The sequence below is a fragment of the Rhinoderma darwinii genome, chromosome 2 (assembly GCF_050947455.1).
Source record: "Rhinoderma darwinii isolate aRhiDar2 chromosome 2, aRhiDar2.hap1, whole genome shotgun sequence".
Taxonomy (NCBI): Eukaryota; Metazoa; Chordata; class Amphibia; order Anura; family Rhinodermatidae; genus Rhinoderma; species Rhinoderma darwinii.
The window spans coordinates 328,140,840-328,159,662 of NC_134688.1; the positions used below are offsets into that span (position 1 = coordinate 328,140,840).

Genomic DNA, 18,823 nt, shown 5'->3' on the forward strand with positions numbered 1-18,823 from the left:
ACAGCTCCTACAGCGGGGACCGATCGCTGTGTCCCCGCTGATTAACCCCTTAAAAGCCGCGTTCTATAGAGATCGCGGCTTTTTAGGGGTTAAGCTGCCATCGCCGGCCTGCTACGCGACAGCGGCCGGCGATGGTGACTATGGCAACCGGACACCAAACAATGGCGTCCGGCTATGCCATAGACGGAAGCCTAGTGGGTCCTGACAACGTCAGGACCCACTATGCTTGCTGTCAGTGAGTAGCTGACAGTTCTAATACACTGCACTACGCATGTAGTGCAGTGTATTAGAATAGCGATCAGGGCCTCCTGCCCTCATGTCCCCTAGTGGGACAAAGTAATAAAGTAAAAAAAGATGTGTAAAAATAAGAAAATAAAAGTTTTAAAAGTAAAAGTCCCACTTTTTCCCTTATCAGTCATTTATTATTAATAAAAATATATAAACAAACAAATAAACTATACATAATTGGTATCGCCGCGTCCGTAACGGCCTGAACTACAAAATTATTTTGTTATTTATCCCGCACGGTGAACGCCGTAAAAAAAAATATTAATAAACCGTACCACAATCACAATTGTTTGGTCACTTCACCTCCCAAAAAATGGAATAAAAAGAGATCAAAAAGTCGCATGTACCTAAAAATGGTCCTGATCGAAACTACAGTTCGTTACGCAAAAAATAAGTCCTCGCACGGCTTTATTGATTGAAAAATAAAAACGTTCTGGCTCTTAGAATAAGGTAACACAAAAAGTGAAGGATTGTTTACAAAACTTATTTTATTGTGCAAACGCCATAAGACATAAAAAAAAACTATAAACATCTGGTATCGCCGTAATCGTATCGCCCCGCAGAATAAAGTGAATATATCATTTATAGCGCACGGTGAACGCTGTAAAAAAAAAAGTATACAAAAACAATAGTAGAATTGCTGTTTATTAGTCACCACGCCACCTAAAAATGGAATAAAACTGATCAAAAAGCCGCATGCACCCCATGAAAACTACAATGGATTCCTCAAGGGGTCTAGTTTCCAAATTGGGGTCACTTTTGGGGGGTTTCCAATGTTTTGGCACCACAAGACCTCTTCAAACCGGACATGGTGCCTAATAAAAAAGAGGGCTCAAAATCCGCTAGGTGCTCCTTTGCTTCGGAGGCCGGTGCTTCAGTCCATTACCGCCCGAGGGCAACATGTGGGATATTTCTCTAAACTGCAGAATCTGGGCAATAAGTATTGAGTTGCGTTTCTCTGATAAATCCTTTTGTGTTATAAAAAAAATGGTATAAAAAGAGTAAATTTCACCTCTACTTTGCTCTAAATTTCTGTGAAACACCTAAAGGGTTCATAAACTTTCTACATGCTGTTGTGAATACTTTGAGGGGTCTAGTTTCTAAAATGGGGTGTTTGATAGGGGTTTCTAATATATGGGCCCCTCAAAGCAACTTCAGAAATGAACTGGAACCTAAAAAAATAAATAAATGAGGCAATACTTCGCTTCTTGCATTATACTGATAATGAGCAGTGCCCACCCCGAGATGACCCCAGTTTTGACCGTTTGTATAAACGGAGACCCCTATTAGACCGTTCCAGTGCCCGGTTTTCCCAAGCATACACCCCCGAGAAGTGTTTTTCTATTGATGAGTCCCTGGTACATTTTAAAGGGAGGGTTCAATTCCGCCAGTACCTGCCAGGTAAGAGGGCAAGGTATGGCGTGAAGATGTATAAGCTGCGAGAGTGCATCAGGGTATACCTACAGGTTTAGGATATATGAAGGAAAGGCCACCCCCAAACCAGACTGCATCCTGGACTACAATAGGTACATGGGAGGGATGGACTTGTCAAATCAAGTCCTGAAGCCCTACAGCGCCATGCGGTGTGGTATAAGAAGCTGGCCGGGCACATCATACAGATGGCTTTGTACAATTCGTATGTGCTACGTCGATGTGCAGGCCAGAGGGGAACTTTCCTGGAATTTCAAGATCTAATCTTTAGGGACCAGGAAGGGGGGGCACCCAGTACTTCTGGAAGCGAGGCCACACGCATCGTACCAGGGCAACACTTTCCAGGAGAAGTTCCCCAAACCGGTGGAAAGGGAAAGACTCAAAAGAGGTGCAGAGTCTGCTATAAGAGGGGGATAAGGAAAGTCACAATATACCAATGTGACACGTGTCCCGAAAAACCAGGACTCTGTATAAAAGATTGTTTTAAAATGTATCATACATCCCTTGATTTTTAATTTACCCTGATGCACTCCGCACAGCTTACCGCCCTCATCTTTCCCTTCTGAGCCCTGCCGTATGCCCAGGCAGCTGATAACAGCCACATGTAGGGTATTGTCGTACCCAGGAGAACCCACATTACAATTTAAGGGGTGTATATCTCCGGTGGCGCATGCTGGGCACACTATATTGGACACTGAAATGGCATATACATATATAAAATTGCAAATCTCACACTGCACCATCTGCTGCGCATTATCTTTTACACAGTACCTGTGGGGTCAAAATGCTCACTACACCTCTAGATGAATGTCTTAAGGGTGTAGTTTTTAAAATGGGGTCACTTCTCGGGGGTTTCAACTGTACTGGTACCTCAGGGGCTTCTGCATACATGACTTAGCACCAGAAAAGCTCCAGTAGGCCAAATGGTGGTCCTTTTCTTCTGAGCCCTTCCATGGGCCCAAACGGCAGTTTATCACCACAAATGGGGTATTGCCGCACTAAGGACAAATTGGGCAACAAAATGGGGTATGTTGTTCCTTGTGAAAATAAGAAATTTTGATCAAAAATGACATCTTATTGGAAAAAATATCATTTTTTTCATTTCACAGCCCAATTCAAATAGGTGCTGTGAAAAAACTGTGCGGTCAAAATGATAACAAAAACCATAAATGAATTCCTTGAGGGATGTAGTTTCCAAAATGGGGTCACTTCTGGTGGGTTTCCATTGCTTTGATACCTCTGGGGCTCTGCAAATGCGACATGGCACCCGAAAACCAATCCAGCAAAATCTGGACTCCAACAAACACATAGCGCTCTTTTCCGTCTGAGCCCTCCCATGGGCCCAAACGGCAGTTTATCACCACAAATGGGGTATTGCCGCACTAAGGACAAATTGGGCAACAAAATGGGGTATGTTGTTCCCTGTGAAAATAAGAAAATTTGATCAAAAATGACATTTTATTGGAAAAAATATCATTTTTTTCATTTCACAGCCCAATTCAAATAGGTGCTGTGAAAAAACTGTGCGGTCAAAATGATAACAAAAACCATAAATGAATTCCTTGAGGGGTGTAATTTCCAAAATGGGGTCACTTCTGGTGGGTTTCCATTGTTTTGATACCTCAACACCTCTTCAAACCTGGCATGCTGCCTAAAATATATTCTAATAAAAAAGAGGCCTCAAAATGCACTAGGTGCTTCTTTGCTTCTAGGGCTTGTGTTTTAGTCCACGAGCGCACTAGAGCCACATGTGGGACATTTCTAAAAACTGCAGAATCTGGATAATACATATTTAGTAGTGTTTCTCTGGTAAAACCTTCTCTGTTACTAAAAAAAAATTGAATAAAATTGAAATTCAGCAGAAAAAATGAAATTTGCAAATTTCATTTCCACATTGCTTTAATTCCTGTGAAATGCCTGAAGGGTTAAAAAACTTTCTATATGCTGTTTTGAATACTTTGAGGGGTCTAGTTTTTAAAATGGGGTGTTTTATGGGGGTTTCTAATACATAGGCCCCTCAAATCCACTTCAGAACTGAACTAGCACCTTCAAAAAAAGGCTTTTGAAATTTTCTTAAGAATATGAGAAATTGCTGTTTATGTTCTAAACCTTGTAACGTCCAAGAAAAATAAAATAATGTTCAAAAAACGATGCCAATCTAAAGTAGACATATGGGAAATGTGAACGAGTAACTATTTTGGGTGGTATAACCGTCTGTTTTTCAAGCAGATGCATTTAAATTCTGAAAAATGCTATTTTTTGTAAATTTTCTCTAAATTTTGCAATTTTTCACAAATAAAGACTGAATATATCGACCAAATTTTACCACGAACATGAAGCCCAAAGTGTCACGAGAAAACAATCTCAGAATCGCTTGGATAGGTTTAAGCATTCCGACGTTATTACCACATAAAGTGAAATATGTCAGATTTGAAAAATGGGCTCTGAGCCTTAAGGCCCAAACTAGGCTGCGTCCTTAAGGGGTTAAGCTGTGTAACTTCTGCGATCTAACGAGAGCAGGAACATTCAGCTTAGAATGGCCATTGACATTAAATGCTTTAATCCATAGTCCTTTTTAATCGATTGTGAAACAAAATCTAAACGACATAATAAAAAGTCAACCGCACCACGGATTCCCAGACAGTCTCCCACACTGGTACTAGCGAGGCCTTAAGCTGTGTAACTTCTGCGATCTGACGAGAGCAGGCACATTCAGCTTAGAATGGCCATTGACATTAAAAGCCTTAATCCATAGTCCTATTTAATCTATTGTGAAACAAAATCTAAACAACATCATAAAATGTCAACCGCACCATGGATTCCCAGACAGTCTCCCACACTGGTACTAGCGAGGTCTTAAGCTGTGTAACTTCTGCGATCTGACGAGAGCAGGGACATTCAGCTTAGAATGGCCATTGACATTAAAAGCTTTAATCCATAGTCCTTTTTAATCGATTGTGAAACAAAATCTAAACGACATAATAAAAATTCAACCGCACCACGGATTCCCAGACAGTCTCCCACACTGCTACTAGCGAGGCCTTAAGCTGTGTAACTTCTGCGTTCTGACGAGAGCAGGCACATTCAGCTTAGAATGGCCATTGACGTTAAATGCTTTAATCCATAGTCCTATTTAATCTATTGTGAAACAAAATCTAAACGACATAATAAAAAGTTAACCGCACCACAGATACCCAGACAGTCTCCCACACTGGTACTAGCGAGGCCTTAAGCTGTGTAACTTCTGCGATCTGACGAGAGCAGGCACATTCAGCCTAGAATGGCCATTGACATTAAATGCTTTAATCCATAGTCCTTTTTAATCGATTGTGAAACAAAATCTAAACGACATAATAAAAAGTCAACCGCACCACGGATTCCCAGACAGTCTCCCACACTGGTACTAGCGAGGCCTTAAGCTGTGTAACTTCTGCGATCTGACGAGAGCTGGCACATTCAGCTTAGAATGACCATTGACATTAAATGCTTTAATCCATAGTCCTTTTTAATCGATTGTGAAACAAAATCTAAACGACATAATAAAAAGTCAACCGCACCACGGATTCCCAGACAGTCTCCCACACTGGTACTAGCGAGACCTTAAGCTGTGTAACTTCTGCGATCTGACGAGAGCAGGGACATTCAGCTTAGAATGGCCATTGACATTAAATGCTTTAATCCATAGTCCTTTTTAATCGATTGTGAAACAAAATCTAAACGACATAATAAAAATTCAACCGCACCACGGATTCCCAGACAGTCTCCCACACTGGTACTAGCGAGGCGTTAAGCTGTGTAACTTCTGCGATCTAACGAGAGCAGGCACATTCAGCTTAGAATGGCCATTGACTTTAAATGCTTTAATCCATAGTCCTTTTTAATCTATTGTGAAACAAAATCTAAACGACATAATAAAAAGTCAACCGCACCACGGATTCCCAGACAGTCTCCCACACTGGTACTAGTGAGGCCTTAAGCTGTGTAACTTTTGCGATCTGACGAGAGCAGGGACATTGAGCTTAGAATGGCCATTGACATTAAATGCTTTAATCCATAGTCCTTTTTAATCGATTGTGAAACAAAATCTAAACGACATAATAAAAATTCAACCGCACCACGGATTCCCAGACAGTCTCCCACACTGGTACTAGCGAGGCCTTAAGCTGTGTAACTTCTGCGATCTGACGAGAGCAAGCACATTCAGCTTAGAATGGCCATTGACGTTAAATGCTTTAATCCATAGTCCTATTTAATCTATTGTGAAACAAAATCTAAACGACATAATAAAAAGTCAACCGCACCACGGATTCCCAGACAGTCTCCCACACTGGTACTAGCGAGGCATTAAGCTGTGTAACTTCTGCGATCTAACGAGAGCAGGCACATTCAGCTTAGAATGGCCATTGACATTAAAGGCTTTAATCCATAGTCCTTTTTAATCGATTGTGAAACAAAATCTAAACGACATAATAAAAAGTCAACCGCACCACGGATTCCCAGACAGTCTCCCACACTGGTACTAGCGAGGCTTTAAGCTGTGTAACTTCTGCGATCTGACGAGAGCAGGCACATTGAGCTTAGAAAGGCCATTGACATTAGAAAGCCTTAATCCATAGTCCTATTTAATCTATTGTGAAACAAAATAATAAAAAGTCAACCGCAACACAGATTCCCAGACAGTCTCCCACACTGGTACTAGCGAGGCCTTAAACTGTGTAACTTCTGCGATCTGACGAGAGCAGGCACATTCAGCTTAGAATGGCCATTGACATTAAATGCTTTAATCCATAGTCCTTTTTAATCGATTGTGAAACAAAATCTAAACGACATAATAAAAAGTCAACCGCACCACGGATTCCCAGACAGTCTCCCACACTGGTACTAGCGAGGGCTTAAGCTGTGTAACTTCTGCGATCTGACGAGAGCAGGCACATTCAGCTTAGAATGGCCATTGACATTAAATGCTTTAATCCATAGTCCTTTTTAATCGATTGTGAAACAAAATCTAAACTACATAATAAAAAGTCAACCGCACCACGGATTCCCAGACAGTCTACCACACTGGTACTAGCGAGGCCTTAAGCTGTGTAACTTCTGCGATCTGACGAGAGCAGGCACATTCAGCTTAGAATGGCAATTGACGTTAAATGCTTTAATCCATAGTCCTATTTAATCTATTGTGAAACAAAATCTAAACGACATAATAAAAAGTCAACCGCACCACGGATTCCCAGACAGTCTCCCACACTGGTACTAGCGAGGCCTTAAGCTGTGTAACTTCTGCGATCTGACGAGAGCAGGCACATTCAGCTTAGAATGGCCATTGACATTAAAAGCCTTAATCCATAGTCCTATTCAATCTATTGTGAAACAAAATCTAAACAACATAATAAAAAGCCAACTGCACCACGGATTCCCAGACAGTCTCCTACACTGGTACTAGCGAGGCCTTAAGCTGTGTAACTTCTGCGATCTGACGAGAGCAGGGACATTCAGCTTAGAATGGCCATTGACGTTAAATGCTTTAATCCATAGTCCTATTTAATCTATTGTGAAACAAAATCTAAACGACATAATAAAAAGTAAACCGCACCACGGATTCCCAGACAGTCTCCCACACTGGTACTAGCGAGGCCTTAAGCAGTGTAACTTCTGCGATCTGACGAGAGCAGGCACATTCAGCTTAGAATGGCCATTGACATTAAATGCTTTAATCCATAGTCCTTTTTAATCGATTGTGAAACAAAATCTAAACGACATAATAAAAAGTCAACCGCACCACGGATTCCCAGACAGTCTCCCACACTGGTACTAGCGAGGCCTTAAGCTGTGTAACTTCTGCCATCTGACGAGAGCAGGCACATTCAGCTTAGAACGGCCATTGACATTAAAAGCCTTAATCCATAGTCCTATTTAATCTATTGTGAAACAAAATCTAAACGACATTATAAAAAGTCAACCGCACCACGGATTCCCAGACAGTCTCCCACACTGGTACTAGCGAGGCCTTAAGCTGTGTAACTCCTGCGATCTGACGAGAGCAGGCACATTCAGCTTAGAATGGCCATTGACATTAAATGCTTTAATCCATAGTCCTTTTTAATCGATTGTGAAACAAAATCTAAACGACATAATAAAAAGTCAACCGCACCACGGATTCCCAGACAGTCTCCCACACTGGTACTAGCGAGGCCTTAAGCTGTGTAACTTCTGCGATCTGACGAGAGCAGGCACATTCAGCTTAGAATGGCCATTGACATCAAATGCTTTAATCCATAGTCCTTTTTAATCGATTGTGAAACAAAATCTAAACGACATAATAAAAAGTCAACCTCACCACGGATTCCCAGACAGTCTCCAACACTGGTACTAGCGAGGCCTTAAGCTGTGTAACTTCTGCGATCTGACGAGAGCAGGGACATTCAGCTTAGAATGGCCATTGACATTAAATGCTTTAATCCATAGTCCTTTTTAATCGATTGTGAAACAAAATCTAAACGACATAATAAAAAGTCAACCGCACCACGGATTCCCAGACAGTCTCCCACCCTGGTACTAGCGAGGCCTTAAGCTGTGTAACTTCTGCGATCTGACGAGAGCAGGCACATTCAGCTTAGAATGGCCATTGACATTAAATGCTTTAATCCATAGTCCTTTTTAATCGATTGTGAAACAAAATCTAAACGACATAATAAAAATTCAACCGCACCACGGATTCCCAGACAGTCTCCCACACTGGTACTAGCGAGGCCTTAAGCTGTGTAACTTCTGCGATCTGACGAGAGCAGGCACATTCAGCTTAGAATGGCCATTGACGTTAAATGCTTTAATCCATAGTCCTATTTAATCTATTGTGAAACAAAATCTAAACGACATAATAAAAAGTCAACTGCACCACGGATTCCCAGACAGTCTCCCACACTGGTACTAGCGAGGCCTTAAGCTGTGTAACTTCTGCGATCTGACGAGAGCAGGGACATTCAGCTTAGAATGGCCATTGACATTAAAAGCCTTAATCCATAGTCCTATTCAATCTATTGTGAAACAAAATCTAAACAACATAATAAAAAGCCAACCGCACCACGGATTCCCAGAGAGTCTCCTACACTGGTACTAGCGAGGCCTTAAGCTGTGTAACTTCTGCGATCTGACGAGAGCAGGGACATTCAGCTTAGAATGGCCATTGACATTAAATGCTTTAATCCATAGTCCTTTTTAATCGATTGTGAAACAAAATCTAAACGACATAATAAAAATTCAACCGCACCACGGATTCCCAGACAGTCTCCCACACTGGTACTAGCGAGGCCTTAAGCTGTGTAACTTCTGCGTTCTGACGAGAGCAGGCACATTCAGCTTAGAATGGCCATTGACGTTAAATGCTTTAATCCATAGTCCTATTTAATCTATTGTGAAACAAAATCTAAACGACATAATAAAAAGTGAACCGCACCACGGATTACAAGACAGTCTCCCACACTGGTACTAGCGAGGCCTTAAGCTGTGTAACTTCTGCGATCTGACGAGAATAGGCACATTCAGCTTAGAATGGCCATTGACATTAAATGCTTTAATCCATAGTCCTTTTTAATCGATTGTGAAACAAAATCTAAACGACATAATAAAAAGTCAACCGCACCACGGATTCCCAGACAGTCTCCCACACTGGTACTAGCGAGGCCTTAAGCTGTGTAACTTCTGCGATCTGACGAGAGCAGGCACATTCAGCTTAGAATGGCCATTGACATTAAATGCTTTAATCCATAGTCCTTTTTAATCGATTGTGAAACAAAATCTAAACGACATAATAAAAAGTCAACCGCACCACGGATTCCCAGACAGTCTCCCACAATGGTACTAGTGAGGCCTTAAGCTGTGTAACTTCTGCGATCTGGCGAGAGCAGTGACATTCAGCTTAGAATGGCCATTGACATTAAATGCTTTAATCCATAGTCCTTTTTAATCGATTGTGAAACAAAATCTAAACGACATAATAAAAATTCAACCGCACCACGGATTCCCAGACAGTCTCCCACACTGGTACTAGCGGGGCCTTAAGCTGTGTAACTTCTGCGATCTGACGAGAGCAGGCACATTCAGCTTAGAACGGCCATTGACGTTAAATGCTTTAATCCATAGTCCTATTTAATCTATTGTGAAACAAAATCTAAACGACATAATAAAAAGTCAACCGCACCACGGATTCCCAGACAGTCTCCCACACTGGTACTAGCGAGGCGTTAAGCTGTGTAACTTCTGCGATCTAACGAGAGCAGGCACATTCAGCTTAGAATGGCCATTGACATTAAATGCTTTAATCCATAGTCCTTTTTAATTGATTGTGAAACAAAATCTAAACGACATAATAAAAAGGCAACCGCACCACGGATTCCCAGACAGTCTCACACACTGGTACTAGCGAGGCCTTAAGCTGTGTAACTTCTGCGATCTGACGAGAGCAGGCACATTCAGCTTAGAATGGCCATTGACATTAAATGCTTTAATCCATAGTCATTTTTAATCGATTGTGAAACAAAGTTTAAACGACATAATAAAAAGTCAACCGCACCACGGATTCCCAGACAGTCTCCCACACTGGTACTAGCGAGGCCTTAAGCTGTGTAACTTCTGCGCTCTGACGAGAGCAGGCACATTCAGCTTAGAATGGCCATTGACATTAAATGCTTTAATCCATAGTCCTTTTTAATCGATTGTGAAACAAAATCTAAACGACATAATAAAAAGTCAACCGCACCACGGATTCCCAGACAGTCTCCCACACTGGTACTAGCGAGGCCTTAAGCTGTGTAACTTCTGCGATCTGACGAGAGCAGGCACATTCAGCGTAGAATGGCCATTGTCATTAAATGCTTTAATCCATAGTCCTTTTTAATCGATTGTGAAACAAAATCTAAACGACATAATAAAAAGTCAACCGCACCACGGATTCCCAGACAGTCTCCCACACTGGTACTAGCGAGGCCTTAAGCTGTGTAACTTCTGCGATCTGACGAGAGCAGGCACATTCAGCTTAGAATGGCCATTGACAATAAATGCTTTAATCCATAGTCCTTTTTAATCGATTGTGAAACAAAATCTAAACGACATAATAAAAAGTCAACCGCACCACGGATTCCCAGACAGTCTCCCACACTGGTACTAGCGAGGCCTTAAGCTGTGTAACTTCTGCGATCTGACGAGAGCAGGGACATTCAGCTTAGAATGGCCATTGACATTAAATGCTTTAATCCATAGTCCTTTTTAATTGATTGTGAAACAAAATCTAAACGACATAATAAAAATTCAACCGCACCACGGATTCCCAGACAGTCTCCCACACTGGTACTAGCGAGGCCTTAAGCTGTGTAACTTCTGCGTTCTGACGAGAGCAGGCACATTCAGCTTAGAATGGCCATTGACGTTAAATGCTTTAATCCATAGTCCTATTTAATCTATTGTGAAACAAAATCTAAACGACATAATAAAAAGTTAACCGCACCACAGATACCCAGACAGTCTCCCACACTGGTACTAGCGAGGCCTTAAGCTGTGTAACTTCTGCGATCTGACGAGAGCAGGCACACTCAGCCTAGAATGGCCATTGACATTAAATGCTTTAATCCATAGTCCTTTTTAATCGATTGTGAAACAAAATCTAAACGACATAATAAAAAGTCAACCGCACCACGGATTCCCAGACAGTCTCCCACACTGGTACTAGCGAGGCCTTAAGCTGTGTAACTTCTGCGATCTGACGAGAGCTGGCACATTCAGCTTAGAATGACCATTGACATTAAATGCTTTAATCCATAGTCCTTTTTAATCGATTGTGAAACAAAATCTAAACGACATAATAAAAAGACAACCGCACCACGGATTCCCAGACAGTCTCCCACACTGGTACTAGCGAGACCTTAAGTTGTGTAACTTCTGCGATCTGACGAGAGCAGGGACATTCAGCTTAGAATGGCCATTGACATTAAATGCTTTAATCCATAGTCCTTTTTAATCGATTGTGAAACAAAATCTAAACGACATAATAAAAATTCAACCGCACCACGGATTCCCAGACAGTCTCCCACACTGGTACTAGCGAGGCGTTAAGCTGTGTAACTTCTGCGATCTAACGAGAGCAGGCACATTCAGCTTAGAATGGCCATTGACATTAAATGCTTTAATCCATAGTCCTTTTTAATTGATTGTGAAACAAAATCTAAACGACATAATAAAAAGTCAACCGCACCACGGATTCCCAGACAGTCTCCCACACTGGTACTAGCGAGGCCTTAAGCTGTGTAACTTCTGCGATCTGACGAGAGCAGGCACATTCAGCTTAGAACGGCCATTGACATTAAAAGCCTTAATCCATAGTCCTATTTAATCTATTGTGAAACAAAATCTAAACAACATAATAAAAAGCCAACCGCACCACGGATTCCCAGAAAGTCTCCTACACTGGTACTAGCGAGGCCTTAAGCTGTGTAACTTCTGCGATCTGACGAGAGCAGGGACATTCAGCTTAGAATGGCCATTGACATTAAATGCTTTAATACATAGTCCTTTTTAATCGATTGTGAAACAAAATCTAAACGACATAATAAAAATTCAACCGCACCACGGATTCCCAGACAGTCTCCCACACTGGTACTAGCGAGGCCTTAAGCTGTGTAACTTCTGCGTTCTGACGAGAGCAGGCATATTCAGCTTAGAATGGCCATTGACGTTAAATGCTTTAATCCATAGTCCTATTTAATCTGTTGTGAAACAAAATCTAAACGACATAATAAAAAGTCAACCGCACCACGGATTCCCAGACAGTCTCCCACACTGGTACTAGCGAGGCCTTAAGCTGTGTAACTTCTGCGATCTGACGAGAGCAGGCACATTCAGCTTAGAATGGCCATTGACATTAAATGCTTTAATCCATAGTCCTTTTTAATCGATTGTGAAACAAAATCTAAACGACATAATAAAAAGGCAACCGCACCACGGATTCCCAGACAGTCTCCCACACTGGTACTAGCGAGGCCTTAAGCTGTGTAACTTCTGCGATCTGACGAGAGCAGGCACATTCAGCTTAGAATGGCCATTGACATTAAATGCTTTAATCCATAGTCCTTTTTAATCGATTGTGAAACAAAATCTAAACGACATAATAAAAAGTCAACCGCACCACGGATTCCCAGACAGTCTCCCACACTGGTACTAGCGAGGCCTTAAGCTTTGTAATTTCTGCCATCTGACGAGAGCAGGCACATTCAGCTTAGAATGGCCATTGACATTAAATGCTTTAATCCATAGTCCTTTTTAATCAATTGTGAAACAAAATCTAAACGACATAATAAAAAGTCAACCGCACCAAGGATTCCCAGACAGTCTCCCACACTGGTACTAGCGAGGCCTTAAGCTGTGTAACTTCTGCGATCTGACGAGAGCAGGCGCATTCAGCTTAGAATGGCCATTGACATTAAATGCTTTAATCCATAGTCCTATTTAATCTATTGTGAAACAAAATCTAAACGACATAATAAAAAGTCAACGGCACCAAGGATTCCCAGACAGTCTCCCACACTGGTACTAGCGAGGCCTTAAGCTGTGTAACTTCTGCGATCTGACGAGAGCAGGCGCATTCAGCTTAGAATGGCCATTGACATTAAATGCTTTAATCCATAGTCCTATTTAATCTATTGTGAAACAAAATCTAAACGACATAATAAAAAGTCAACGGCTCCACGGATTCCCAGACAGTCTCCCACACTGGTGCTAGCGAGGCCTTAAGCTGTGTAACTTCTGCGATCTGACGAGAGCAGGGACATTCAGCTTAGAATGGCCATTGACATTAAATGCTTTAATCCATAGTCTTTTTTAATCGATTGTGAAACAAAATCTAAACGACATAATAAAAATTCAACCGCACCACGGATTCCCAGACAGTCTCCCACACTGGTACTAGCGAGGCCTTAAGCTGTGTAACTTCTGCGATCTGACGAGAGCAGGCACATTCAGCTTAGAATGGCCATTGACGTTAAATGCTTTAATCCATAGTCCTATTTAATCTATTGTGAAACAAAATCTAAACGACATAATAAAAAGTCAACCGCACCACGGATTCCCAGACAGTCTCCCACACTGGTAATAGCGAGGCCTTAAGCTGTGTAACTTCTGCGATCTGACGAGAGCAGGCACATTCAGCTTAGAATGGCCATTGACATTAAGAGCCTTAATCCATAGTCCTATTCAATCTATTGTGAAACAAAATCTAAACAACATAATAAAAAGCCAACCGCACCACGGATTCCCAGACAGTCTCCTACACTGGTACTAGCGAGGCCTTAAGCTGTGTAACTTCTGCGATCTGACGAGAGAGGGGACATTCAGCTTAGAATGGCCATTGACATTAAATGCTTTAATCCATAGTCCTATTTAATCTATTGTGAAACAAAATCTAAACGACATAATAAGAAGTCAACCGCACCACGGATTCCCAGACAGTCTCCCACACTGGTACTAGCGAGGCCTTAAGCTGTGTAACTTCTGCGATCTGACGAGAGCAGGCACATTCAGCTTAGAATGGCCATTGACATTAAATGATTTAATCCATAGTCCTTTTTAATCGATTGTGAAACAAAATCTAAACGACATAATAAAAAGTCAACCGCACCACGGATTCCCAGAGAGTCTCCCACACTGGTACTAGCGAGACCTTAAGCTGTGTAACTTCTGCGATCTGACGAGAGCAGGCACATTCAGCTTAGAATGGCCATTGACATTAAATGCTTTAATCCATAGTTTTTTTTAATCGATTGTGAAACAAAATCTAAACGACATAATAAAAAGTCAACCACACCACGGATTCCCAGACAGTCTCCCACACTGGTACTAGCGAGGCCTTAAGCTGTGTAACTTCTGCGATCTGACGAGAGCAGGGACATTCAGCTTAGAATGGCCATTGACATTCAATGCTTTAATCCATAGTCCTATTTAATCTATTGTGAAACAAAATCTAAACGACATAATAAAAAGGCATCCGCACCACGGATTCCCAGACAGTCTCCCACACTGGTACTAGCGAGGCCTTAAGCTGTGTATCATCTGTGATCTGACGAGAGCAGGCACATTCAGCTTAGAATGGCCATTGACATTAAATGCTTTAATCCATAGTCCTTTTTAATCGATTGTGAAACAAAATCTAAACGACATAATAAAAAGTCAACCGCACCACGGATTCCCAGACAGTCTCCCACACTGGTACTAGCGAGGCCTTAAGCCGTGTAACTTCTGCGATCTGACGAGAGCAGGGACATTCAGCTTAGAATGGCCATTGACATTGAATGCTTTAATCCATAGTCCTTTTTAATCGATTGTGAAACAAAATCTAAACGACATAATAAAAATTCAACCGCACCACGGATTCCCAGACAGTCTCCCACACTGGTACTGGCGAGGACTTAAGCTGTGTAACTTCTGCGATCTGACGAGAGCAGGGACATTCAGCTTAGAATGGCCATTGACATTAAATTTTTTAATCCATAGTCCTTTTAAATCGATTGTGAAACAAAATCGAAACGACATAATAAAAAGTTAACCGCACCATGGATTCCCAGACAGTCTCCCACACTGGTACTAGTGAGGCCTTAAGCTGTGTAACTTCTGCGATCTGACGAGAGCAGGCACATTCAGCTTAGAATGGCCATTGACATTAAATGCTTTAATCCATAGTCCTTTTTAATCGATTGTGAAACAAAATCTAAACGACATAATAAAAAGTCAACCACACCACGGATTCCCAGACAGTCTCCCACACTGGTACTAGCGAGGCCTTAAGGTGTGTAACTTCTGCGATCTGACGAGGGCAGGCACATTCAGCTTAGAATGGCCATTGACATTAAATGCTTTAATCCATAGTCCTTTTTAATCGATCGTGAAACAAAATCTAAACGACATAATAAAAAGTCAACCGCACCACGGACTCCCAGACAGTCTCCCACACTGGTACTAGCGAGGCCTTAAGCTGTGTAACTTCTGCGATCTGACGAGAGCAGGCACATTCAGCTTAGAATGGCCATTGACATTAAATGCTTTAATCCATAGTCCTTTTTAATCGATTGTGAAACAAAATCTAAACGACATAATAAAAATTCAACCGCACCACGGATTCCCAGACAGTCTCCCACACTGGTACTAGCGAGGCCTTAAGCTGTGTAACTTCTGCGATCTGACGAGAGCAGGCACATTCAGCTTAGAATGGCCATTGACGTTAAATGCTTTAATCCATAGTCCTATTTAATCTATTGTGAAACAAAATCTAAACGACATAATAAAAAGTTAACCGCACCACGGATTCCCAGACAGTCTCCCACACTGGTACTAGCGAGGCGTTAAGCTGGGTAACTTCTGCGATCTAACGAGCGCAGGCACATTCAGCTTAGAATGGCCATTGACAGTAAATGCTTTAATCCATAGTCCTTTTTAATCGATTGTGAAACAAAATCTAAACGACATAATAAAAAGGCAACCGCACCACGGATTCCCAGACAGTCTCCCACACTGGTACTAGCGAGGCCTTAAGCTGTGTAATTTCTGAGATCTGACGAGAGCAGGCACATTCAGCTTAGAATGGCCATTGACATTAAATGCTTTAATCCATAGTCCTTTTTAATCGATTGTGAAACAAAATCTAAACGAAATAATAAAAAGTCAACCGCACCACGGATTCCCAGACAGTCTCCCACACTGGTGCTAGCGAGGCCTTAAGCTGTGTAACTTCTGCGATCTGACGAGAGCAGGCACATTCAGCTTAGAATGGCCATTGACATTAAATGCTTTAATCCATAGTCCTTTTTAATCGATTGTGAAACAAAATCTAAACGACGTAATAAAAATTCAACCGCACCACGGATTCCCAGACAGTCTCCCACACTGGTACTAGCGAGGGCTTAAGCTGTGTAACTTCTGCGATCTGACGAGAGCAGGGACATTCAGCTTAGAATGGCCATTGACATTAAATGCTTTAATCCATAGTCCTTTTTAATCGATTGTGAAACAAAATCTAAACGACATAATAAAAAGTCAACCGCACCACGGATTCCCAGACAGTCTCCCACACTGGTACTAGCAAGGCCTTAAGCTGTGTAACTTCTGCGATCTGACGAGAGCAGGGACATTCAGCTTAGAATGGCCATTGACATTAAATGCTTTAATCCATAGTCCTATTTAATCTATTGTGAAACAAAATCTAAACGACATAATAAAAAGTCAACCGCACCACGGATTCCCAGACAGTCTCCCACACTGGTACTAGCGAGGCGTTAAGCTGTGTAACTTCTGCAATTTAACGAGAGCAGGCACATTCAGCTTAGAATGGCCATTGACATTAAATGCTTTAATCCATAGTCCTTTTTAATCGATTGTGAAACAAAATCTAAACGACATAATAAAAAGTCAACCGCACCACGGATTCCCAGACAGTCTCCCACACTGGTACTAGCGAGGCCTTAAGCTGTGTAACTTCTGCGATCTGACGAGAGCAGGCACATTCAGCTTAGAACGGCCATTGACATTAAAAGCCTTAATCCATAGTCCTATTTAATCTATTGTGAAACAAAATCCAAACAACATAATAAAAAGCCAACCGCACCACGGATTCCCAGAAAGTCTCCTACACTGGTACTAGCGAGGCCTTAAGCTGTGTAACTTCTGCGATCTGACGAGAGCAGGGACATTCAGCTTAGAATGGCCATTGACATTAAATGCTTTAATCCATAGTCCTTTTTAATCGATTGTGAAACAAAATCTAAACGACATAATAAAAATTCAACCGCACCACGGATTCCCAGACAGTCTCCCACACTGGTACTAGCGAGGCCTTAAGCTGTGTAAATTCTGCGATCTGACGAGAGCAGGCACATTCAGCTTAGAATGGCCATTGACATTAAATGCTTTAATCCATAGTCCTTTTTAATCGATTGTGAAACAAAATCTAAACGACATAATAAAAATTCAACCGCACCACGGATTCCCAGACAGTCTCCCACACTGGTACTAGCGAGGCCTTAAGCTGTGTAACTTCTGCGATCTGACGAGAGCAGGCACATTCAGCTTAGAATGGCCATTGACATTAAATGCTTTAATCCATAGTCCTTTTTAATCGATTGTGAAACAAAATCTAAACGACATAATAAAAATTCAACCGCACCACGGATTCCCAGACAGTCTCCCACACTGGTACTAGCGAGGCCTTAAGCTGTGTAACTTCTGCGATCTGACGAGAGCAGGCACATTCAGCTTAGAATGGCCATTGACATTAAATGCTTTAATCCATAGTCCTTTTTAATCGGTTGTGAAACAAAATCTAAACGACATAATAAAAAGTCAACCGCACCACGGATTCCCAAACAGTCTCCCACACTGGTACTAGCGAGGCCTTAAGCTGTGTAACTTCTGCGTTCTGACGAGAGCAGGCACATTCAGCTTAGAATGGCCATTGACTTTAAATGTTTTAATCCATAGTCCTCTTTAATCTATTGTGAAACAAAATCTAAACGACATAATAAAAAGTCAACCGCACCACGGATTCCCAGACAGTCTCCCACACTGATACTAGCGAGGCCTTAAGCTGTGCAACTTCTGCGATCTGACGAGAGCAGGCACATTCAGCTTAGAATGGCCATTGACATTAAAAGCCTTAATCCATAGTCCTATTTAATCTATTGTGAAACAAAATCTAAACAACATAATAAAAAGTCAACCGCACCACGGATTCCAAGACAGTCTCCCACACTGGTACTAGCGAGGCCTTAAGCTGTGTAACTTCTGCGATCTGACGAGAGCAGGGACATTCAGCTTAGAATGGCCATTGACATTAAATTCTTTAATCCATAGTCCTTTTAAATCGATTGTGAAACAAAATCTAAACGACATAATAAAAATTCAACCGCACCACGGATTCCCAGACAGTCTCCCACACTGGTACTAGCGAGGCCTTAAGCTGTGTAACTTCTGCGTTCTGACGAGAGCAGGCACATTCAGCTTAGAATGGCCATTGACGTTAAATGCTTTAATCCATAGTCCTTTTTAATCGATTGTGAAACAAAATCTAAACGAC

General features: G+C 41.8%; 71 pseudogenes; all 71 read right to left on the reverse strand.

The window, feature by feature from the left end:
* Positions 1–4,334: 4,334 nt before the first annotated feature.
* LOC142747338 (5S ribosomal RNA) lies at positions 4,335–4,453 on the reverse strand (annotated as a pseudogene).
* Positions 4,454–4,520: 67 nt separating this feature from the next.
* LOC142746538 (5S ribosomal RNA) lies at positions 4,521–4,639 on the reverse strand (annotated as a pseudogene).
* Positions 4,640–4,706: 67 nt separating this feature from the next.
* Positions 4,707–4,825, reverse strand: LOC142745616 (5S ribosomal RNA; annotated as a pseudogene).
* A 67-nt stretch (positions 4,826–4,892) lies between these two features.
* LOC142747162 (5S ribosomal RNA) lies at positions 4,893–5,011 on the reverse strand (annotated as a pseudogene).
* Positions 5,012–5,078: 67 nt separating this feature from the next.
* LOC142745401 (5S ribosomal RNA) lies at positions 5,079–5,197 on the reverse strand (annotated as a pseudogene).
* Positions 5,198–5,264: 67 nt separating this feature from the next.
* On the reverse strand, positions 5,265–5,383 carry LOC142745233 (5S ribosomal RNA; annotated as a pseudogene).
* Positions 5,384–5,450: 67 nt separating this feature from the next.
* LOC142747144 (5S ribosomal RNA) lies at positions 5,451–5,569 on the reverse strand (annotated as a pseudogene).
* Positions 5,570–5,636: 67 nt separating this feature from the next.
* Positions 5,637–5,755, reverse strand: LOC142746702 (5S ribosomal RNA; annotated as a pseudogene).
* A 67-nt stretch (positions 5,756–5,822) lies between these two features.
* Positions 5,823–5,941, reverse strand: LOC142745678 (5S ribosomal RNA; annotated as a pseudogene).
* Positions 5,942–6,008: 67 nt separating this feature from the next.
* On the reverse strand, positions 6,009–6,127 carry LOC142745961 (5S ribosomal RNA; annotated as a pseudogene).
* Positions 6,128–6,370: 243 nt separating this feature from the next.
* LOC142746758 (5S ribosomal RNA) lies at positions 6,371–6,489 on the reverse strand (annotated as a pseudogene).
* A 67-nt stretch (positions 6,490–6,556) lies between these two features.
* On the reverse strand, positions 6,557–6,675 carry LOC142745269 (5S ribosomal RNA; annotated as a pseudogene).
* A 67-nt stretch (positions 6,676–6,742) lies between these two features.
* LOC142744214 (5S ribosomal RNA) lies at positions 6,743–6,861 on the reverse strand (annotated as a pseudogene).
* Positions 6,862–6,928: 67 nt separating this feature from the next.
* Positions 6,929–7,047, reverse strand: LOC142747339 (5S ribosomal RNA; annotated as a pseudogene).
* Positions 7,048–7,114: 67 nt separating this feature from the next.
* LOC142744067 (5S ribosomal RNA) lies at positions 7,115–7,233 on the reverse strand (annotated as a pseudogene).
* A 67-nt stretch (positions 7,234–7,300) lies between these two features.
* Positions 7,301–7,419, reverse strand: LOC142745819 (5S ribosomal RNA; annotated as a pseudogene).
* A 67-nt stretch (positions 7,420–7,486) lies between these two features.
* LOC142746516 (5S ribosomal RNA) lies at positions 7,487–7,605 on the reverse strand (annotated as a pseudogene).
* A 67-nt stretch (positions 7,606–7,672) lies between these two features.
* LOC142744493 (5S ribosomal RNA) lies at positions 7,673–7,791 on the reverse strand (annotated as a pseudogene).
* A 67-nt stretch (positions 7,792–7,858) lies between these two features.
* LOC142745073 (5S ribosomal RNA) lies at positions 7,859–7,977 on the reverse strand (annotated as a pseudogene).
* A 67-nt stretch (positions 7,978–8,044) lies between these two features.
* LOC142746420 (5S ribosomal RNA) lies at positions 8,045–8,163 on the reverse strand (annotated as a pseudogene).
* Positions 8,164–8,230: 67 nt separating this feature from the next.
* LOC142744997 (5S ribosomal RNA) lies at positions 8,231–8,349 on the reverse strand (annotated as a pseudogene).
* A 67-nt stretch (positions 8,350–8,416) lies between these two features.
* LOC142744772 (5S ribosomal RNA) lies at positions 8,417–8,535 on the reverse strand (annotated as a pseudogene).
* A 67-nt stretch (positions 8,536–8,602) lies between these two features.
* LOC142744074 (5S ribosomal RNA) lies at positions 8,603–8,721 on the reverse strand (annotated as a pseudogene).
* A 67-nt stretch (positions 8,722–8,788) lies between these two features.
* LOC142743884 (5S ribosomal RNA) lies at positions 8,789–8,907 on the reverse strand (annotated as a pseudogene).
* Positions 8,908–8,974: 67 nt separating this feature from the next.
* Positions 8,975–9,093, reverse strand: LOC142744334 (5S ribosomal RNA; annotated as a pseudogene).
* Positions 9,094–9,346: 253 nt separating this feature from the next.
* LOC142747341 (5S ribosomal RNA) lies at positions 9,347–9,465 on the reverse strand (annotated as a pseudogene).
* Positions 9,466–9,532: 67 nt separating this feature from the next.
* Positions 9,533–9,651, reverse strand: LOC142747156 (5S ribosomal RNA; annotated as a pseudogene).
* Positions 9,652–9,718: 67 nt separating this feature from the next.
* Positions 9,719–9,837, reverse strand: LOC142746134 (5S ribosomal RNA; annotated as a pseudogene).
* A 67-nt stretch (positions 9,838–9,904) lies between these two features.
* Positions 9,905–10,023, reverse strand: LOC142746163 (5S ribosomal RNA; annotated as a pseudogene).
* A 67-nt stretch (positions 10,024–10,090) lies between these two features.
* LOC142746530 (5S ribosomal RNA) lies at positions 10,091–10,209 on the reverse strand (annotated as a pseudogene).
* A 67-nt stretch (positions 10,210–10,276) lies between these two features.
* LOC142744163 (5S ribosomal RNA) lies at positions 10,277–10,395 on the reverse strand (annotated as a pseudogene).
* Positions 10,396–10,462: 67 nt separating this feature from the next.
* Positions 10,463–10,581, reverse strand: LOC142746139 (5S ribosomal RNA; annotated as a pseudogene).
* Positions 10,582–10,648: 67 nt separating this feature from the next.
* On the reverse strand, positions 10,649–10,767 carry LOC142747342 (5S ribosomal RNA; annotated as a pseudogene).
* Positions 10,768–10,834: 67 nt separating this feature from the next.
* On the reverse strand, positions 10,835–10,953 carry LOC142744040 (5S ribosomal RNA; annotated as a pseudogene).
* Positions 10,954–11,020: 67 nt separating this feature from the next.
* Positions 11,021–11,139, reverse strand: LOC142744335 (5S ribosomal RNA; annotated as a pseudogene).
* Positions 11,140–11,392: 253 nt separating this feature from the next.
* On the reverse strand, positions 11,393–11,511 carry LOC142745402 (5S ribosomal RNA; annotated as a pseudogene).
* A 67-nt stretch (positions 11,512–11,578) lies between these two features.
* Positions 11,579–11,697, reverse strand: LOC142747017 (5S ribosomal RNA; annotated as a pseudogene).
* Positions 11,698–11,764: 67 nt separating this feature from the next.
* Positions 11,765–11,883, reverse strand: LOC142747145 (5S ribosomal RNA; annotated as a pseudogene).
* A 67-nt stretch (positions 11,884–11,950) lies between these two features.
* On the reverse strand, positions 11,951–12,069 carry LOC142744531 (5S ribosomal RNA; annotated as a pseudogene).
* Positions 12,070–12,136: 67 nt separating this feature from the next.
* On the reverse strand, positions 12,137–12,255 carry LOC142743746 (5S ribosomal RNA; annotated as a pseudogene).
* A 67-nt stretch (positions 12,256–12,322) lies between these two features.
* On the reverse strand, positions 12,323–12,441 carry LOC142744431 (5S ribosomal RNA; annotated as a pseudogene).
* A 67-nt stretch (positions 12,442–12,508) lies between these two features.
* On the reverse strand, positions 12,509–12,627 carry LOC142747343 (5S ribosomal RNA; annotated as a pseudogene).
* Positions 12,628–12,694: 67 nt separating this feature from the next.
* LOC142744378 (5S ribosomal RNA) lies at positions 12,695–12,813 on the reverse strand (annotated as a pseudogene).
* Positions 12,814–12,880: 67 nt separating this feature from the next.
* LOC142746759 (5S ribosomal RNA) lies at positions 12,881–12,999 on the reverse strand (annotated as a pseudogene).
* Positions 13,000–13,066: 67 nt separating this feature from the next.
* On the reverse strand, positions 13,067–13,185 carry LOC142744225 (5S ribosomal RNA; annotated as a pseudogene).
* Positions 13,186–13,252: 67 nt separating this feature from the next.
* Positions 13,253–13,371, reverse strand: LOC142746654 (5S ribosomal RNA; annotated as a pseudogene).
* A 67-nt stretch (positions 13,372–13,438) lies between these two features.
* Positions 13,439–13,557, reverse strand: LOC142745636 (5S ribosomal RNA; annotated as a pseudogene).
* A 67-nt stretch (positions 13,558–13,624) lies between these two features.
* LOC142744852 (5S ribosomal RNA) lies at positions 13,625–13,743 on the reverse strand (annotated as a pseudogene).
* A 67-nt stretch (positions 13,744–13,810) lies between these two features.
* LOC142745257 (5S ribosomal RNA) lies at positions 13,811–13,929 on the reverse strand (annotated as a pseudogene).
* A 253-nt stretch (positions 13,930–14,182) lies between these two features.
* LOC142745085 (5S ribosomal RNA) lies at positions 14,183–14,301 on the reverse strand (annotated as a pseudogene).
* Positions 14,302–14,368: 67 nt separating this feature from the next.
* On the reverse strand, positions 14,369–14,487 carry LOC142744649 (5S ribosomal RNA; annotated as a pseudogene).
* Positions 14,488–14,554: 67 nt separating this feature from the next.
* LOC142744689 (5S ribosomal RNA) lies at positions 14,555–14,673 on the reverse strand (annotated as a pseudogene).
* Positions 14,674–14,926: 253 nt separating this feature from the next.
* Positions 14,927–15,045, reverse strand: LOC142744373 (5S ribosomal RNA; annotated as a pseudogene).
* Positions 15,046–15,112: 67 nt separating this feature from the next.
* LOC142747075 (5S ribosomal RNA) lies at positions 15,113–15,231 on the reverse strand (annotated as a pseudogene).
* A 67-nt stretch (positions 15,232–15,298) lies between these two features.
* LOC142746572 (5S ribosomal RNA) lies at positions 15,299–15,417 on the reverse strand (annotated as a pseudogene).
* A 67-nt stretch (positions 15,418–15,484) lies between these two features.
* Positions 15,485–15,603, reverse strand: LOC142746894 (5S ribosomal RNA; annotated as a pseudogene).
* A 67-nt stretch (positions 15,604–15,670) lies between these two features.
* Positions 15,671–15,789, reverse strand: LOC142744112 (5S ribosomal RNA; annotated as a pseudogene).
* Positions 15,790–15,856: 67 nt separating this feature from the next.
* LOC142744853 (5S ribosomal RNA) lies at positions 15,857–15,975 on the reverse strand (annotated as a pseudogene).
* Positions 15,976–16,228: 253 nt separating this feature from the next.
* On the reverse strand, positions 16,229–16,347 carry LOC142745734 (5S ribosomal RNA; annotated as a pseudogene).
* Positions 16,348–16,414: 67 nt separating this feature from the next.
* LOC142745770 (5S ribosomal RNA) lies at positions 16,415–16,533 on the reverse strand (annotated as a pseudogene).
* A 67-nt stretch (positions 16,534–16,600) lies between these two features.
* Positions 16,601–16,719, reverse strand: LOC142746768 (5S ribosomal RNA; annotated as a pseudogene).
* Positions 16,720–16,786: 67 nt separating this feature from the next.
* LOC142744613 (5S ribosomal RNA) lies at positions 16,787–16,905 on the reverse strand (annotated as a pseudogene).
* Positions 16,906–17,158: 253 nt separating this feature from the next.
* On the reverse strand, positions 17,159–17,277 carry LOC142744532 (5S ribosomal RNA; annotated as a pseudogene).
* Positions 17,278–17,344: 67 nt separating this feature from the next.
* Positions 17,345–17,463, reverse strand: LOC142743749 (5S ribosomal RNA; annotated as a pseudogene).
* A 67-nt stretch (positions 17,464–17,530) lies between these two features.
* On the reverse strand, positions 17,531–17,649 carry LOC142745730 (5S ribosomal RNA; annotated as a pseudogene).
* Positions 17,650–17,716: 67 nt separating this feature from the next.
* LOC142744854 (5S ribosomal RNA) lies at positions 17,717–17,835 on the reverse strand (annotated as a pseudogene).
* Positions 17,836–17,902: 67 nt separating this feature from the next.
* On the reverse strand, positions 17,903–18,021 carry LOC142744855 (5S ribosomal RNA; annotated as a pseudogene).
* Positions 18,022–18,088: 67 nt separating this feature from the next.
* On the reverse strand, positions 18,089–18,207 carry LOC142744476 (5S ribosomal RNA; annotated as a pseudogene).
* A 67-nt stretch (positions 18,208–18,274) lies between these two features.
* Positions 18,275–18,393, reverse strand: LOC142746460 (5S ribosomal RNA; annotated as a pseudogene).
* A 67-nt stretch (positions 18,394–18,460) lies between these two features.
* Positions 18,461–18,579, reverse strand: LOC142745120 (5S ribosomal RNA; annotated as a pseudogene).
* Positions 18,580–18,646: 67 nt separating this feature from the next.
* On the reverse strand, positions 18,647–18,765 carry LOC142744336 (5S ribosomal RNA; annotated as a pseudogene).
* Between the last annotated feature and the right edge of the window lie 58 nt (positions 18,766–18,823).